The sequence below is a fragment of the Neltuma alba genome, unplaced genomic scaffold (assembly GCF_004799145.2).
Source record: "Neltuma alba isolate B1F8T4 unplaced genomic scaffold, ASM479914v2 tig00001810_pilon, whole genome shotgun sequence".
Taxonomy (NCBI): Eukaryota; Viridiplantae; Streptophyta; class Magnoliopsida; order Fabales; family Fabaceae; genus Neltuma; species Neltuma alba.
Genome location: NW_021632626.1, coordinates 1 through 16505, shown reverse-complemented (window position 1 = coordinate 16505; position 16505 = coordinate 1). Strand labels below are relative to the sequence as shown.

Below are 16505 nucleotides of genomic sequence, written 5' to 3'. Positions count from 1 at the left end.
TTAAGGTGCCGGAGCGTCCCAAACAAAACAGTTGAAGTTGAGGAAAGGTTTAGCGGTAGCCCATGTCTTCTTTATCCCCAGATTAGGATAGAGGAATAGGGAAGAAAGTCCCTGGGAAAGAGGAGGAGTCCCGTCATTCCTTCACTCGCGCATCCATATGGAGATCAGCCTACAGGCAAAAGGAGAGTCTACGAGCTTGACTTCGCAAAGTTGACAGGAGAACCCGATGTGAATTTGAATCCGTTACCAAATCATGGGAAGGCTGTTAATGCGGGAACTCGCTTGTCGACGCAAACGATACTTATCTGAAGTGAAGTTCCCCATGAAAGTAAAGCAATATTTAAAGTCCTGTTTGAAGCAGAAGTTATCCAGCAGGAGTTCCTTGATCCCGACCTCCGGTATTCTGGATATGATCCCGAAGAAGGAAATGGACCTGCCCTAGCAATCTCTTCAGCTCCTTATTTGTTGTTTGTTGTTGGGGCTCGAGCTTCCTGTATGGCTTTAGCTCGATTTTGACTGATTTCAATACCCTTCCGATGAACTAGAAAGCCGAGTCAATTTCCAGGGGTCAGCCCTCAGGCACACTTCCTGAAATCGATGTAGATTCGCAGCTTGCCATTTTTCCTTCTTTTGAGATAGATGTTACGGAGCCCTTTCCCAGAGAATCTTTAAGGATAAGGATTAGCCCATGTTTAGGGAATCCGATGAAGAATCACCAACGTACCTGAAGACGCAGTCTAAGGCTAACGAAAGCCCTTACGGCTAAGGCTAAGCCAATGGCAAGAGACCAGACCTAGCTAGCACCTGGCTTTCCTGCATCTTGCTCCTACGCCTTTCACTATGAAGCAAGGGGATTCGCTAAGCAGCTAAGCAAAAATCCTTTACCCGGAAATCGGTAATCACTGGATTACAAAGTATCCATTGCTGGGAATTCCAATTTGATCTCCTTCCATACTTCACAAGCAGCAGCTAATTCAGGACTCCATTTGCTAGCCTCACGAATAATTTCATTACCCTCACGAGCAAGATCACGTCCCTCATTACGAGCCTGTACACATGCTTCTAGAGCTACTCGATTAGCTACGGCACAGGGTGCATTTCCCCAAGGGTGCCCTAAAGTTCCTCCACCGAATTGTAGTACGGAATCATCTCCAAAGATCTCGGTAAGAGTAGGCATATGCCAAACTCCACATTCTGACCTGAAAAGGCGTTATAACGCAATATAGAGCCCGTAGAAATCAAGTCTTTTTACTATCTTCGCTTCGGGATATGAACTTATGCCCCTGTTGCCAATAGGCGTGGACAAAAACGGGGCTAGTAGCCCATAAGCTCAAGGGGAAAGAGAGTTCAGCAGGACTTGGCCTTCTTCTAACTGATGTGATAAGTAGGTACGTAAGCCACTAAGCCACAAGGCTTAGGGAGAGTTTGATTAGTGAGCTGTAGTTCCGGATTTGGAATGGCATGAAAGAAGAAGATGGCAGCCTTTCCAGTAAAGGCCCCAGAGAGGGCAGGGCTGCTGTTAGGGGAGCATGGACCAGGTCGCCTACTGTGAACATCCTTGGCTTAACCAGTTTATCATAGTGTCGCTTTATTCGTTCTTGATATGCTTGAAAATGCTTCCCTGGCGTTTGTTTTCTCTGATTTCATCCAGAGAGTCCAAAGCCATGTATCTGCTTTCTGGGTCAGAATTTACCTACATCCGCTCTCCAACTTGTCTTTCTTTTGCTCCATTCCCGAACAACTTGGGAAACTTTAACTCCCTTGCTTTTCCTGCTCATATGGATTTTTTAGAGGAATTCGCACGGACTAAAGCATCTTTATCTTGCCCACGAACTAGGCGAACCAACCAACTTGGGCATTGCCAAACCAACCCAGGACGAGACTGATTCCTCAACCTCCGGTTGTTCGACTTGTTGGCTTGTTACCTAATAACCCGGCAAAGTCCGAAAATAGATCTTCTTGTCCCGCCATTGCTTATGCTTGCGAGCTAGTTCCAGTGCCTTCTCATTCAATTGCAGAAAAAAGGGTTTCAGTCATAAGTGCTTCAATTGCTAATGCCTTTCCCTTTCCTTTGCCTACGAAACGATATCTAGTGGTGTATTCTCTATACTCGCTTGTGCTAGTGGTCCTAGTGAGGCGAGGGAAGATTCTAGATCCATAGTAGAGTTCCAGACCATACGAGTTGCCATTTCATTTCCCCTAGATGTCGTACCAACCAGTGGTAGAAAGATTAGGAAAGTCTCTGTGAGTCAACCTTTCGTACAGTCTCCTTCTTTGTACTGTGAGCAATCCTGGGGGCAGTTACAATTCGCCGAAGAAAGCTAAGCAAAGCAATAGCGCACCGCAGCGCGCAAGCATGGCATTACCGCAGCGCCAGACACAAAGCTTTAGCAATGCCGCTTGTAAAGCTCTTTCTTTCGTCGTGCGAGCTTTACAAGCTGTTCTTCTTCACGGATCGGTAGCTAAACCCGTTGATAGCAACTTCGAGGAGATAGTTTAGAATCGGGGATGTTTTTCCTCCTTCTGGAATAAAGTGAGGAATGCAAGACTGAGTCCTATATTTAAAGGTACTTTCATCTTCCTGATTATCAGTCAGGCAAGCGGTCGAATCTGGGCAATTTAGCTATTTCACTTCCCGTAATGTTTTTTTTGGCTGAAGAAAGATCTTCGAGGAACTTTCTTTCATAGTCTCTTACTTCCCGAGTGAACTTAGGTTTCGAATCTTCAATGCGACTCCTAAACAGTCAAGAGTAAGGCTTGGACCTGCTCCTGAACTTGTAGGCGAGAAGCTCAATGTTCAAATTGCCCTTGTTTGTTGTGGATTGGATGATGGATAAACCCGCAGGTCTTACCTAGGTTGAACATGCAACTAAAGGGCATAGCTATGTAAACGCAAGGTTTGCTCCAGCCTATGAAAGGAAAGAAGGTCCCAGACCCGTCTGCCCTACCGTTAGCTTTGCTAAAGCAGTACTCCCAGGGTAAGGACAGGTGGCATAGCGCAGTCCTCATCGATGTGGTGTCCAGTCACAATCTACAGAATAAGAAGATTCTCCTTTTCTTATGGATTTCTCAAGCTAGGACCAATGCTTACTATCGAGCTTGCTTCGTCGGGCGATAGGGAGGACGGATCTCGTTTGGTTATTGAATAAGGCGGAAATGCAATTCCAGTTCGGTTTACTACTCTTGATCCAGAAGTGATGATTTCATCCATTTCCGTAAGCAAGCTATTCAATTAAGTACGGGGTTCCCCCTCCAGGAATGGAGGACTATGCAATCCAGGTGAGTTTAGTGAAACATTTCGTCGATCTTTCCATCCTGCCTTTCATTCATGCTTTCAGGTAGTTCACTGGCTTCCTCGGTTGGTCTTATCCAAACAGCAAGCCATGCCCATTAGCCACTGAATGAATAGGCTACGGCTGCAGCTGCCAGGATGACTTATTTGCTTTCACTGCTTGCCATCGCTGATCTAACAACTGGTAAGCGATGTGCCCTATTGACTGACCAGCCGAAGAACATCCTTAGGAGAAAGTCCTATCTATCAAGGTTTTTGGCTCACAACAGGTTCTCAAACTGCCTTCCGAAGATCGCTAGCACTAAAGTGCTTCGCTTGGAAGATGAAGCCGAAGGACGAGTCCGATATCTGTACTAATGTGGCAAGACAAAAGTACTCCTCTCATCCAAACCATTCTGGAAGGTTTTTACCCTTTACAAGATAGTAACTAAGCTTTCGGACAACAGCAACTAACTTTCCTGCATAGCTACACCGGCCTCGCCTCTTGCTTTTTGTTTATAGAAGTTCAAGGCGTCAAGTCCTTTCGTTTAGTACGAGATCACACTTCGCGGTGCTTTGCTTACATTAGACCTCTGGTCTATCAAAGTTTTGTTCATCGTCCAACCTCTTCAAATTCAAAAGAGAATCTCGAAGAACTAGACGATTCTTACCAGTCTTACTAGGCAGGACAGAAACCAATCCTATAACTACAAGATGATACCTTAGAAGTAGCTTGCTACTTCTCCTAACGACAAGTAAAGGCATACCCTCTATTAGAAAACAAGAATGGAAGGCACAATGGGAAAGGGGAAAGCTCAACCGCGTGGCACAAAACAGTGGGTTTTTGTTCCTGGTCTTGTCTTCCTTCCGGCTAAAGCTTCAAGTCTCAATCCGAAGTCAAAGAAAAAAGAATAGATAAATAGATGCCAACTCTTCTCCCAGTGTAGCTGCAAATCACCTATTGAGAAAGAAAGGAGAATCATCGCTCTTTCCTTTGCATGATGCCAGCCGACTCTGACCTGGTAGCCGAAAACGCGTAATTGAGAAGGGGGCATGCACGAACGACCTAACAATGAATGTAAAGTTGCAGGATCTGTCCAAACCACAGAGTTATGAGCCAAACCCAAGACCACTGCCGCCGGCAGAGCGGGGAAGAGATAGGGTCAGTGAATTAATGACCAATGGTGAGAGCCCAATTCGAGATTTTGAGCATCCCAGGTTTCAAAACAAGAAAGTTCTCTTCGAAAGGTTATACCTAGTCCATTTGAGCGGGAAGAGTGATGTTGGACCAAGTTTGTTGACTGTCCTCTTCTATTCTTTAGGTTTAGACATCTTATTTAGGTGGGCAACTTTTTCCCCACCGAGTGGTGGAATCTTCTTGCACCAATCCCTTTTCTTAAGTTAGGATAAAATGGAAAATGAAACCCGCGATGTGTGAAATTCTTTGGTATCCATTCTCCTAGAGGTCTCCAGCTGGGATAGGTATAGTTTCTGGCTCAGCCGCTGATACAGAAGCAGATCGAAGGGGAAGCCTGCTACATATTCAAGCACATGAGCGTTGGGTAACGGGCCTGGAAGGTCTTGAAAACGGTCTTAAAGTAAAGGGCATTATTTGCAGTGATCGGGAGTAGTTCATAGGCCTCAAAGTGCACCCGCATGTCTCTTTTTAGATAGTTCACCTGGAGAAAGGGGCGTCTCAAAGAGAGTCTTAGTACCCATTCCCCGAAGAAAGAAGAGCGCCGGTCAAGATTTCCATTCCCAAACACTGTTAGGTAAGAGGTTGGCCCCTCTCTTTGTATTATATGTACATTATTATCATATCAGTTCCTGTTCATTCAGAACAATATTCTAGTTATCGTATGCGCTAGCTAGCTTTTCTAAAAACCTTTTAGCTGACTCGCCGGTTACCATAATACATTCTCCACTCGCCCTTTCAAACGACCCAACCTCTTAGGGAAGATTAAGCCATAAGGCGATAGACTGCCTTCCCTGCCGATAGTTCTTCTATTATGCGCCACAACCTTTCGATTCTGCCCCCTTTTCCATACCAACTGGTACAGCCTATAACTATATATGCTTACCGCCTATGCTATTGAATTGAACCTTTTTTTTGCCTCTTAATGGACTTTAAGGAGCTGTTCTGATACAATAGGGTCTGAACTGATACAAAGAAGTAATGCGTGTTTGTTGGTAATCCTTCCCGACGGGATCCAAATTGAAGATGAAAAAGAAGTGCTTCTCAACGAAAAACCATGGGAGAGCGGTGTTCAGGTTGTCTCTTTCGTTCAAGAATGGAGTTCAGTCTGCTGATGGAATGGGACTAGGCTCAACGGAATGGAATGGTTGGATGGAATTTTTCGTATAGTATAGAAAGGAGGAGGTTTCAACAGCCACCCTTGGACAGGCAGCCAATAGCAAGACCAAACACCCACAATCTCGGACAGGACAGGGCCTATTCTATTGGCTTAAAAAGCCAGTGAAATTTATGTATTACAAAGGTGTTCTTGCGCCTCATCTTGTCCTTGTCATCTGAGTAGGTGCTCAAATCAGCATCATTTGCCACCAAATCATCGTAGAAGCAAGCTACTCTAACCGATCGGTACTCGGCTCCCTTTCTTCGCTGCTTGGGGGATGGAGGAGAGTTAACTATTCGGATATTCATACCCTTTTTTTCTCCTGTCTCAGCCAGAATGCTAGTGGAGAATCTCTCCCTGGCCTTTAAACTTAGCAATCACAGAATATTGTGTCAGGGTCGGTCGTGCCCTGCCGTAGGAGAAAGAAGGTCCTCGCTCAAGACTTCAGGTTCACAATCTAGTGATAGTTGTCACTCTCCTCAAGTGGGTTATAGAGAAAGCAAATCCCTTGTTAAGTTAACGATTGATGCGCGTAAATCTTGTTATGGTGTCAATTCGAGAAGAATAAGTTCTCCCGGTCCAGCTAGAGCAATAGGGGGGACTTTTTCTTAGACATAAGCAAGAATGATGCTGACCGAAATGAGTACACTACTTTCTTTCTATTTCTTAAGCGCTAACGACTACGTTGTTCCACCGCGTGATTCTACTACGTTTCTTTCATTCCGGTTCATTTCCTATCTCTATCAAAGGGCTTTGTGGTCCTTCTTTTAGTAGTATTTATTAGTAGACGGTAAGGCGCTGTAGTAATTCAGGCACAGGAAGAGCCAAAACTTTGAATATTGGATGCTGATCCGGATAAATTGAATTTCGAGTGAAGACGAAATCAACAAGTCTATCCATAAGAGGAGCACTTGCATTTACTGAAATAGATGGCACACCAAAAATGAAGAAAAGATCAGTCTACAACTCTACAATTTGGAAGAGGAGCTGCTCTTTCAATTCCTAGATCCACAACAACAGCACTTCTTCCACGAATAGGTGTTTGCCATGGGGAAATTAAATATATATGAAGAAGTCATTTAATCAAATCAGCACGAGGATATCTAGAACGGCTGGAAGACTTGTGGTGGTCCCTAAGAACCCCCTACAGCCGACACAATAGGCCTGCATGGAGAGAGACTCTTCAATGGATCTATAAACAAAGCCTGGCCCTGGCATTGGAGAGATGACTAGAAAGAACCAGAAGACTAGACAATGCTTACCCTAAATCCCTGTGTTTTCACTTGGTGCGAGCTCATGATGAGACAAGAGGCGATGAATACCCCCTATATTGATATTGGTGGTTGTTCTGCCAAACCTGCACGTGTGACTAGAGGACAAGTTGCTCATAGAAAGGCCGGCAAATCCAAATTATAGCCATCGTAGGCAGTTGCCAGAGCTTGATAATAAATCTCTCATAACGAGAACGCTGTATGTTCTTAGATAAAGTATTTAACAATTCGCTAAAGCTACTGCTCGTAGTCATAGGAAGAGCTCATAGTCTCTTCTTTCCTCTCCTTGAAGTCGAGCGATTTCATACCTTTTGAGCGTCCAATTGTTCCAGGTGAATCCGATATCTGCTGGCTTTCAGCTCGCAGTTCTTCCATCTTCACTTGATATAATTGGTTAAGAGATGCCTGCTCATAGTCGGGGTATTCATCCTTATGATTTGAAAACAAAGACTCTGTGAGGCCCTCAACATCCAAGTCTCCACATCCCATCGCTTGTAGATCTCTAGCAAGTTCTTGCGTCTTTTCATATGTTCCTGCTAGAATTATGAGATATAATAGAAGTCCACCTTCCGGAAGGTAGATTTACAAGAGTTGGCCTTACTAATAATTTGTTCAGAAGGGCAGTGACTCGCTGCTCTAGAACTCGCTGAACTAAAATTGACATAACCTCATTGGGTGAAAGGAATACACTTTTTTGCTGCTGAACAGTATCTTTGATTTCTTTGTACAATGACGAAAGCCCTTTAGCTACATTACTAGGACTAGCATGTGCCCCATCGTCACCAAGAACCAACCTAGTATCAGCGTTCATGACTTCCACATCAATAAACATTGGACGTGTTGCTACATAATGTTGCATGGCACTTGTACCCCTATTGAACTGTGACAAAATTTTGTCACATTCAGACAAATCTCTTTTCTGTGATGCTGCATCAAACCGAGCCAGAAATCTATTCTCCAATTCATTGCAATACTCTTGTAGATTAGTAACAGCAAATTCTAATCTTTCTTTTGCTAGCAGTTGCATTTCCTATCATTGATGGGGCAGCTATGCCGTGTCCTCCAATATCTTCTTCAGCAAATGACCGTAATTTTTGGGCAACCGAAGCAGCCTCAGCAGTACGGCTGTCATCAGAAAATAGAGGAGAAAGCTTTATTAGGTCGCCTGGGCTGCTGTTGAACTCCATCAAGTACTTTATCAGCTCAATCGTTTGACTGGCTGTAACCCGTTGAGCATCTGCACTCTGAAGTTGATCTCCTATCTTTGCAGCTGTCTGGCCAACACTTGAAATACGTGAATCTAACCTTGCAAAGCTATCAAACAAACCATCTACACCTGTTTCTAGCTCAGCAAGTGTCTTACGATGCTTAGTGTCTTGGACAGAGACATCTTTCTTAAGATTGTAGAGTCTGCCATCAATCTGTTTACGAAGCTCAGCCAGCTCCTTACAAGAGTCCTTGAACAAAGATAAGAGCTTCTCAACGTCTGGGAATAAGGGAGTAGAAAGAGCTTGTGCATACTTTGCTGCATCAGATGGAGCCTGCTTATGTCCATTTGGAAAAGAATCACCCCCACCGACGTTGCTGTGTCCTTATAATAAATCTATTGCTTCTTCTTGGAAAGATGGAAGGAGCTCTTTCACCATGTTTCCAAATAATGCATCAAAAGAAAAGTCCCCCTTAAAGTCATCAATGTCCATAATGAGAGGGAAAGAGTTAGCTGATGCAGATTTCGAACTTCTATCATTCTTTGTTCCATTTTTTGTCTCCGGGTATGACTAAAAGAAAGCTTGAGAGTCTTCTTCTGGGTTACAGAGACAAACAGGTCCAACGAAAATTACAATGCAGAAGTGACTTCTCTAGTTTCGAAAATTTGATAATAATCCAAATCCATAAACGAGAAAAGCTTGAAAGAGCCAGCTGTTGTGGACGAAGAAATGCGTGCTTCTATAGCAAGAGATATATATAAGGTAGTTTGAGTTCTGGGATGGACCTATCTTATATAACCGAGCGATAGGGCTCCGTAAAGTTGATCATTACGAATGTTACGATTCATTTGATTGGGTGGTTCAATGCGTTTCGAAACCCTCCCCCTCATTTAGATTCCAGCTCTTGCATTGGGAGTTAGGAGTCTCAGCCCGTCCGTCCCTTTATTACTCAAAAGGAAGTCAAGTCTTATTGGACCCTTTCGGGAATTCATTTTTTTTGACGGCTACCCCCTCAACGTTTTGAGTAGGCGTTTGGGACCGGGAACAAGAAGTTGTTGCGGTGCCAGTAGGGACCTAGAGTAGGATTGGCTCCAACCGGATGAGAATAGGCCCATCTCTGCTGCAGTTGCACGGCAAGGGAAGGAATTTGTTTCGCTTCGCACCATGATTGACCGAAAGCCACTATGGTATTTCTACCTAGGGAAAGATTAAGACTTAATATTGCTTCCCTCGTTAGCTATGGTATGAAATCGCTCGACAGGACTGACGGCGAGGAATTGAAGACGCTGAGTGTTCAACTAAGGGTAAGGTTATAAGATCTCGACTGCTAAGGGTTTCAACCGATACCACTAAATACTAGTAGCCCAGAAGAAGGATATAAAGAAAACGGATCAGTATTCGCTCTAGTGAAGTGAGCTTAAGGTATTGGTCACGTCACGAAGGCTAATAATACAAATTCCATAGAATCAGTTCATTTCCTTCTATTTAGGGCCTTAGAATGCTGTCCATCTGTGTGATAGGCATTCTTCCATTTCTGGTCCGATTTCTTCTTGTCCTTTATGACTGGGATTTGTTGACTCCCTAACCTAATATGGATACCCAGCCCAGACCTGAGAATAGCCAACTTCTTATTCTTATTGTATGACCATGCTGAGTTAAGAGAAAGCGCCTTCTCAACTTCTGTAATGTCTACTGCTTTTTCGACTACTTAATCTGTTGCTGGATGATTGACTGTGGATTGACCAGGGGTATATACCTTTGCTCCTGGCCTTTGCTTCCAAGATGTATAGTTGTTTACGAGATGTGAGAAGCGTGGATTCCTCGAGATGTCTAGTCATAGTCTGTTGTGTCACTTCAAAGATGATTGCCGGGGACGACTTCAATGATTGTATTTCCTCTGGGCCTGTTCAGGAAGAGATGTTTTGGTCATTCTGGTAATTTTATTCATTGAAACAAGTTCCAACCACGATGGTTTGGCGTGAGAGGTAGAGCCAAATGCGCCGATTTCCTTGTTTGTCACCATCTCTTTCAAATGTTCGTTCCTTCGCGTCTTAGACAAGGTGGGTTCACCCGTTTGTGTGCCGGTTGGTCCTAATAAATAAGAATTGGGTGTAGCATTAGCTTTTACAAGGTGACGACGGGATAAGATTTCAAATAAATAGGAAAACCAGCCCTTGAATGGCATGCTCCCTATCTGTCTCAATTGGCCGAGCTGAATCGGTCAACCTGTAGGAAAGACGGAAACAAACTAGTCAATTGCTCTTCTATCTTACTGAATCACTCAACTTCGATTCCTGCATCGTTTGCATACATTTCCTATCCGGGAGAAGGGCTTTAAGGCGGAAAAGGCATATAGAATGGTAACGGCTGAACAGAATCAATGTATCCTCAGAAAATAGAGTCCAGTGGTTCGAATCCACTTCTAAAAGCGGGCGAAGGTGGGGACATTAGCAACCTCAACTCGAGACGAGAAGGGGCACCAGAATCCTCATTAGAGGAGACCTTTTGACATAACTCACCTTAAATTGTTTTCATTCATGGATGTCTTTTCAGGATACAATCCGCTAGAAAAGACCAAGGATAGAACTAATTCATCCCATTCTTCGGTTGAAGCAGCTGCCCTTCCATCAACAGAATTGGCTCCTGCGGGCCTAAGTAGACCTCCTCCATTAGTTCCAAACCTTGACGGTAGGGCTTTTAGGTATAGGTCAAGCGGTTAAAGAAAGAAGGAGTCGGAGCGGATATAGAACAAAAGATTTATGTTGCTAAATCGCACACATGTCAGAACAACACTTAGAGATCGGGCAGCACCAGATAACTACATCTCGCTTTTGAGCTCATCCCTGTGATTAACCTACTAGTCCCAAGTCATTGATCCGGGAATTGACTGAGGAAAAGGCCTATAGAGGAGGAGCTGCTCCCTATAGAGATTGAGTTACCATCCCGCCCTTAAGAATTGCTGTAGCAGTTGATTTAGCATTGGAAGATCTGGCAGCAACGAAGAAAGCTACTCTATTGGCTGACGGCTCAGACTGTACTAATTCTTCCGTTTTCTCGCTAAGCCAGATCGTGGAGTAAAGGATGTAGTTGACTTTGTTGTTGACATGAAGTCTTGAGATTCTGAATGAGACGAAATAGCAGACTTGACGCCTTCTCGTGACCAATTGGGATTCCCCACTTCAGTCCTAGAGCATCCCTTTAATATGGAGTTAGGGAAGGCGGATAGAAGAATCAATCCATTAAGCCAGGGGCCTTTAGGACCTAGTCCCCGTGAACTCACTATTTCATCTGATCCGAAGTCCTTAGATAAGAAGATGTTTACCTTTGCTGACTATCATCCCCGAACTAGTCTTTCTCTTCTTACACCCTTATTGGATCAAAGCCTAACTAAAAAGGCTTAAAGGTCCCCGCCGTAAGCAGTTGAATGAAGTCATAGCTTCCTTCTGTTGGTAAGAAGTTCGAAAGAAGTCTGACTGCCTTCGTGCCTTATCCCTGCTAGCATCCCTTTTCGATTGAGTTACAGGCTTTAGTAGATAAGCAGGAAAGAAGTCTAAGTCAGCAGCCGTAAATCAGTCATTCGAAAGAGTAGTTACCGCGGACTTAGAATCTCATCGAAGGTCCTTTACAGATCGGGTAGGAAAGTCAAGTCTTTTAGTTAGTTGGGCCAAAATGCCCCTTCTCCCATTCCAATACCCCTCTCTGGTGAATCCCTTACTTAGACAGCCAGGAAGTCATACCTGCTAGCTTCCTCTTTGCTTGACTAAAGAATGCATTCGTAGGACCAGTCTAATTAGACTTCGTTCCCCGGAAGACTAAGAGAAGGCTACGAAAGATAAGACCACAAGAAAAGAAGGCCAAAACCCAGATCTGCCAACTTCCTTGGATTCTCTTCTAAAACCCGCTGATTCCATTAATCTTCCTTACAGGGTAATCCCGACTTCACTCCTAGAGACGAAAGCAGAAGATTAAGAGCTTGAGGACTTAGTAAGAAGTAGTAGTGTTCTTTACAAGCAAGCGGGCTAACAGGTAAAGCCCTTAATTTAGATAGCCCTTAATGCAGGGAAGAGAGGAATGCGAAGGCTTTCACACTACGAAGCCGGAGAGTGAGCAGGAAAGCACTACGATCTTTATACAGAGATAGGAAAGAAGTGTCTCAGATATGGCTTTCCAGCATATGATTTGATTCATATAAGAAGTAGAGCCGAAAAATGACATTGTCTTGCAAAGAACCTTTGGGGACTTTACACTCCCGGAAAGAAAAGCCGTTAGATTCTCCCTTAGCTTCTAACTGATCAACAGGATATTCCCGCCTCTGATCGGACTAAGACCGTGATCCGGTAACTTACTATTGAATCAGCTACTTGACCTTGCTTGGCTTTCTCTCTAGATCTTCTAGCTGCAGTTTACAATTAAGATTTTCTTGATACCAGTCCTTAAGCCTGGAAGAAGAAAGCAAAGTCTGATTCTTTCGCTTGGCTTAGTCTCCATCCTTCTGGTGAATAGCCCTCTTTATTTATTAACTTAACTCGACCCGGAAAGAAGTCCCAGAGGGCAGAGGTAAGTCGTTCAGGAAGATTAATGTCTTTTTGCCGTCTAACTAATGCCTTAAATAGAAGACGGACGAAAGAAAAGCCTTAGGCTCGGAAAGCGTCTGATCTGACTACACCCATTTCATCACTTACTAATCCCTTCGCTCCCCTTTAAGCAGTTAGACGCCCTACTCGATTGAGACTAGCCCCTCTGCCGAAGCAGCAAATCGGTCATCTTGGTGCAATCCAGTTCTCCTAAGACTAAGAAAAGAAGAGGTAACTAAGAAGAAATCCATGAGTTTGATTTCCTTCTAAAATGGAACTTCGGACAACTGTAACTTCTCTTCCAACTTCAGTCCGGACTGTAATGCAAGAACAATAGAAGAGTTCTTGCTTTCCTTGTTAACAATTTACCCGGTAACTGTACAAATCATACTACAATCAATTCTTTGCTAGCTTCGGAAGGGCTTGATTCACACAAAGAGAAAAAGTAAGCTATGACTTATCTCCTGGCTATTACTTAAGTCCTGCTTTCGTAACTCTAAATAGAAGAAGTTAAGTCCTAACTAACTCCTCAAACTATAAGTCTTCCCTCTTCCTTGCCTACAAGAGGTGAGGAATGAGGCTGATTTTGGCCTTCGTAATGCCTGGCAGAGAGCCTTTAAAAAGAAAGACTTCTTTACGGCTTTCCTAAGTCGGAAGATTACTGGCTTGCTGCCTTATCTCTTGAACAACATGCGAAAGAGTAATTCAATCAATCTCTTTACGTGTAACAGGAAAAGAGTCTGAATCGGAAACTGCATTTCTTACTCCGGGAGAAGAGAGGGGACCAGTAAGAGAGGAGGCTTTCAACTGACTATCTCCATAGATAGAGGATGCTCCCCCTTCTCAGGTCGGGATGGGATTCTAACTACTAAATAGTCTCTTCCGGGAAGAGACGAGATAATTAGACTTTCTATGACATTTCATTATAAGTAGCGATCATCTTCTATTCTACGGCTTAGAGGTCGAGTTAAGTAAAGACCCTCTGTAAGACCTCCTAAAGAGGAGAGAAGAGAATTAGCATTTCATCTAAGGGGCGAAAGCCAGGGTTATTGGATTTCTTATTAGTTTTGTCTACCTTAAGGGAGTAGGATCAGACTCAATTAGAAGGCATTGCTTCCTTCGGATCATAATCTCTTCTACGGCTGCCCTCAGTCGGAAGGGATTTGGGCATTGGCATTGAGGAGCTTTCCTAACTAGTAACGACAGCCTATTTATACGACTATACCTTCTATAGCTTCCAGCCAAGCTGACCGTTTTGCATTTCTTCCCTAGCTGTCTCACGAGGGCGTCAAGAGAGTTGGTTTTCTTGCAGCTTCCTTGCTTTCTACATAAAAACTTGACTAGCTTTAGACTTCCTGGGAACGAAATTACTAATGATCTCCGGCTTTCGTAACTATTTCGAATGCGGGCTGATCTTGTCGAAATACTCTAGTCTCCTGTTCTAGTAGTTCAGTGACCCGGGTTACGAACTCAATCAATAGGCTTGTGTCAATTAGAAAAAGGAACTTCCTTTCCTACCGTCCTGTAAAGAGAATCAATAAGGCGGGGGGTCTATAAGCTTGTGACTTGATCCGCTAGCGCAGGTTCCTTGCGCTACAGGGATTTCACATCCATTTTTGGAGGGGTCGGACTACGCGGAGTCAGAGAGGGGTAGTTGATTGGATGACGTTATTATGACAATCAAATACCGCTGCACCTCTCTATATGTATGTGCTTTAGCCCCGGGGCGGAGACACTTTCTAGTTATGAATCGGGAATGGGCGATGCTTGGTTACAATTTCGAATCCGTTATTATATGTTTGCTCTTGTCTTTGATGTTTTTCTTTATCCATGGGCAATGATTTTCGATGTCTTAGGGGTATCCGTATTTAAAGAAGCTTTCATTTTCGTGCTTATCCTAATTGTTGGTTCATGGCGAAAAGGAGCATTAGAATAGTTTTAATTCTTGAATATTTAGACAATAAAAAAAACATTGAGACAGTTCTGAATTCCATTGACTTTCCCTTACTTGATCGAACAACCCAAAATTCAGTTATTTCAACTACATTAAATGATCTTTCAAATTGGTCAATACTCTCCAGCTTATCTATGGTACCAGTTCTTGCTTTGCTTCATTAATAGGATCACGATTCGACTTTGATCGCGATCGAGTCCTAGACAAGCAGACCTCCTTTTAACAGCTAACAGCAGGCACAGTCAAAATGGCTACTTCTTTAGATGAGCTAATGCCTGAACAAAAATAGGTTATTGCTATAGGAGCCTGTACAATTACAAGGGTACCGATTCTTATAGTATATAGTCTATATATATTCTATAATTATATAGAGCTGATTCAATTGCAAACACTGGGTATGAATGCTAGTCTTGCTAAATCCATTTCATTGCCTTGCTTTGAAGAACTAGGCTTAGAGCCAATAGAAGTAGTTGAACTTTCCCTGGTATCATCTCACTTTTAGCCATGTTGTTAGAGATAGAGGCAAGTGCAAGGTACTAGTCTTCTGTCTAGAGCTATAATGAGTTAGGGAAGGAAGAAACTTCACTGCAGGGTAAGGCTAGCATTAGCAGGACAGTTCACTGCTAAGTAATGTGGTTCGAATCCAACTCGTGAGATGACAGTGATCTTTATTTAGCTGGTCGTAGCCATAATGTGCTGTTTTTCTCGAATTCATTAAAACCCTCTTCAGATCAGAGCCTCAGAAAGGTCGTGTTTAATTTAAATTGTTTTTTCCGAGTCAACACTACACCGCTTTTGCGTAAATTCCTCCCCTGTTTGACCCATTTCCTCGAATGCCAAAACCTTGAAAGCAAGGAAGAAACGAGCTTTTCACTCGCGAAAGAAGTAGCCACTCGGGCAAAAGCACGGCCGGCTCCCTGGTAAGATGGAGGCTTTCTCTCTTCCAGACGTTTATTGTGGGAGAAGATCCAATATTTCATGCTGGTTACGGCTAGGCGGGAGTGTAGTAACCGACTACACGCCTTTTTAGGTATGAAGCCCGCTTGCTACATGATCGAATCTCGTTTATCTGTGATCAGAGTGATGATCCTCTAAAAAACTTTTTTAATAGAATATAGAGGCTCAGTCTTCGTCTATGGCGGGCAGATTTGGAAGTCTTGCTCCCATTGTTCTAAGCGCCTTGGCTGCTGTTGATTCTGTCCTCCCTTACGCTACCGTGCTTTTTGTTTTGCTTGAGTTCTTGTACCGGAAGCAAGAAATTTCTTTCTTGTTGGCAGCGAGTTCAGTTCCTCATTAGTGTAAGCCCCTAAGGGAAGCTCTGAAGTATTCGAAGTCGTGTAGCGAGGTTATCTTGGTTGGGGTCTATTCCCATTCGCCTAGGACCCTCATAGCCCACACCTCTTATTCATATCAGGTTCCATCCTCTCTTTCCGGTGGTTCAGTGGGCAAAGTCCTATCAGGGGCATTTTACTTTTCTGGGTCGAGTACCCTTCCAGGAAAAATTCCTTCTTTCTCTCTCCGCGGTTGACTGCTTTTGTGGTGGGAGAAGCCCTGAACTGAAGGAGAGATAGACGGGGCTCAGACATATAATGTCAATGGTGTTTGAACTCTATTCTCCAACTCAAAACTCGATTTTCAAATAAAGCCTATGGCTGATCTGTTTTCCCGGCCTGATACCAACTCTCGACTTGATTGACGAAGAATCAATCGGGGCGATCTCCGCTCCCAACGCCAGAGGTACGAATTGGCTAACTAGCTTAGTTGCTTCTGAACAAGAAGAAGGGTTAAGACCAAAACATTCGAGGCAGCTTCAGCATCTGATGAAGCCTAGGTATCCTTTCTATTACGCAACGGCATAGAATATGAGACATCA

General features: G+C 43.7%; 1 long non-coding RNA gene and 1 pseudogene across 1 annotated transcript; both read right to left on the bottom strand.

Moving 5' to 3' along the window:
- Positions 1-7133: 7133 nt before the first annotated feature.
- LOC114712100 (exocyst complex component SEC10a-like) lies at positions 7134-9942 on the bottom strand (annotated as a pseudogene).
- Positions 9943-14093: 4151 nt separating this feature from the next.
- On the bottom strand, positions 14094-14745 carry LOC114712085 (uncharacterized). The gene is made up of 3 exons (XR_003737195.1): positions 14638-14745; positions 14185-14187; positions 14094-14104 (listed from the first exon to the last, which is right to left on the bottom strand). It is a non-coding gene; the product is annotated as an uncharacterized LOC114712085 (long non-coding RNA).
- Positions 14746-16505: the final 1760 nt, after the last annotated feature.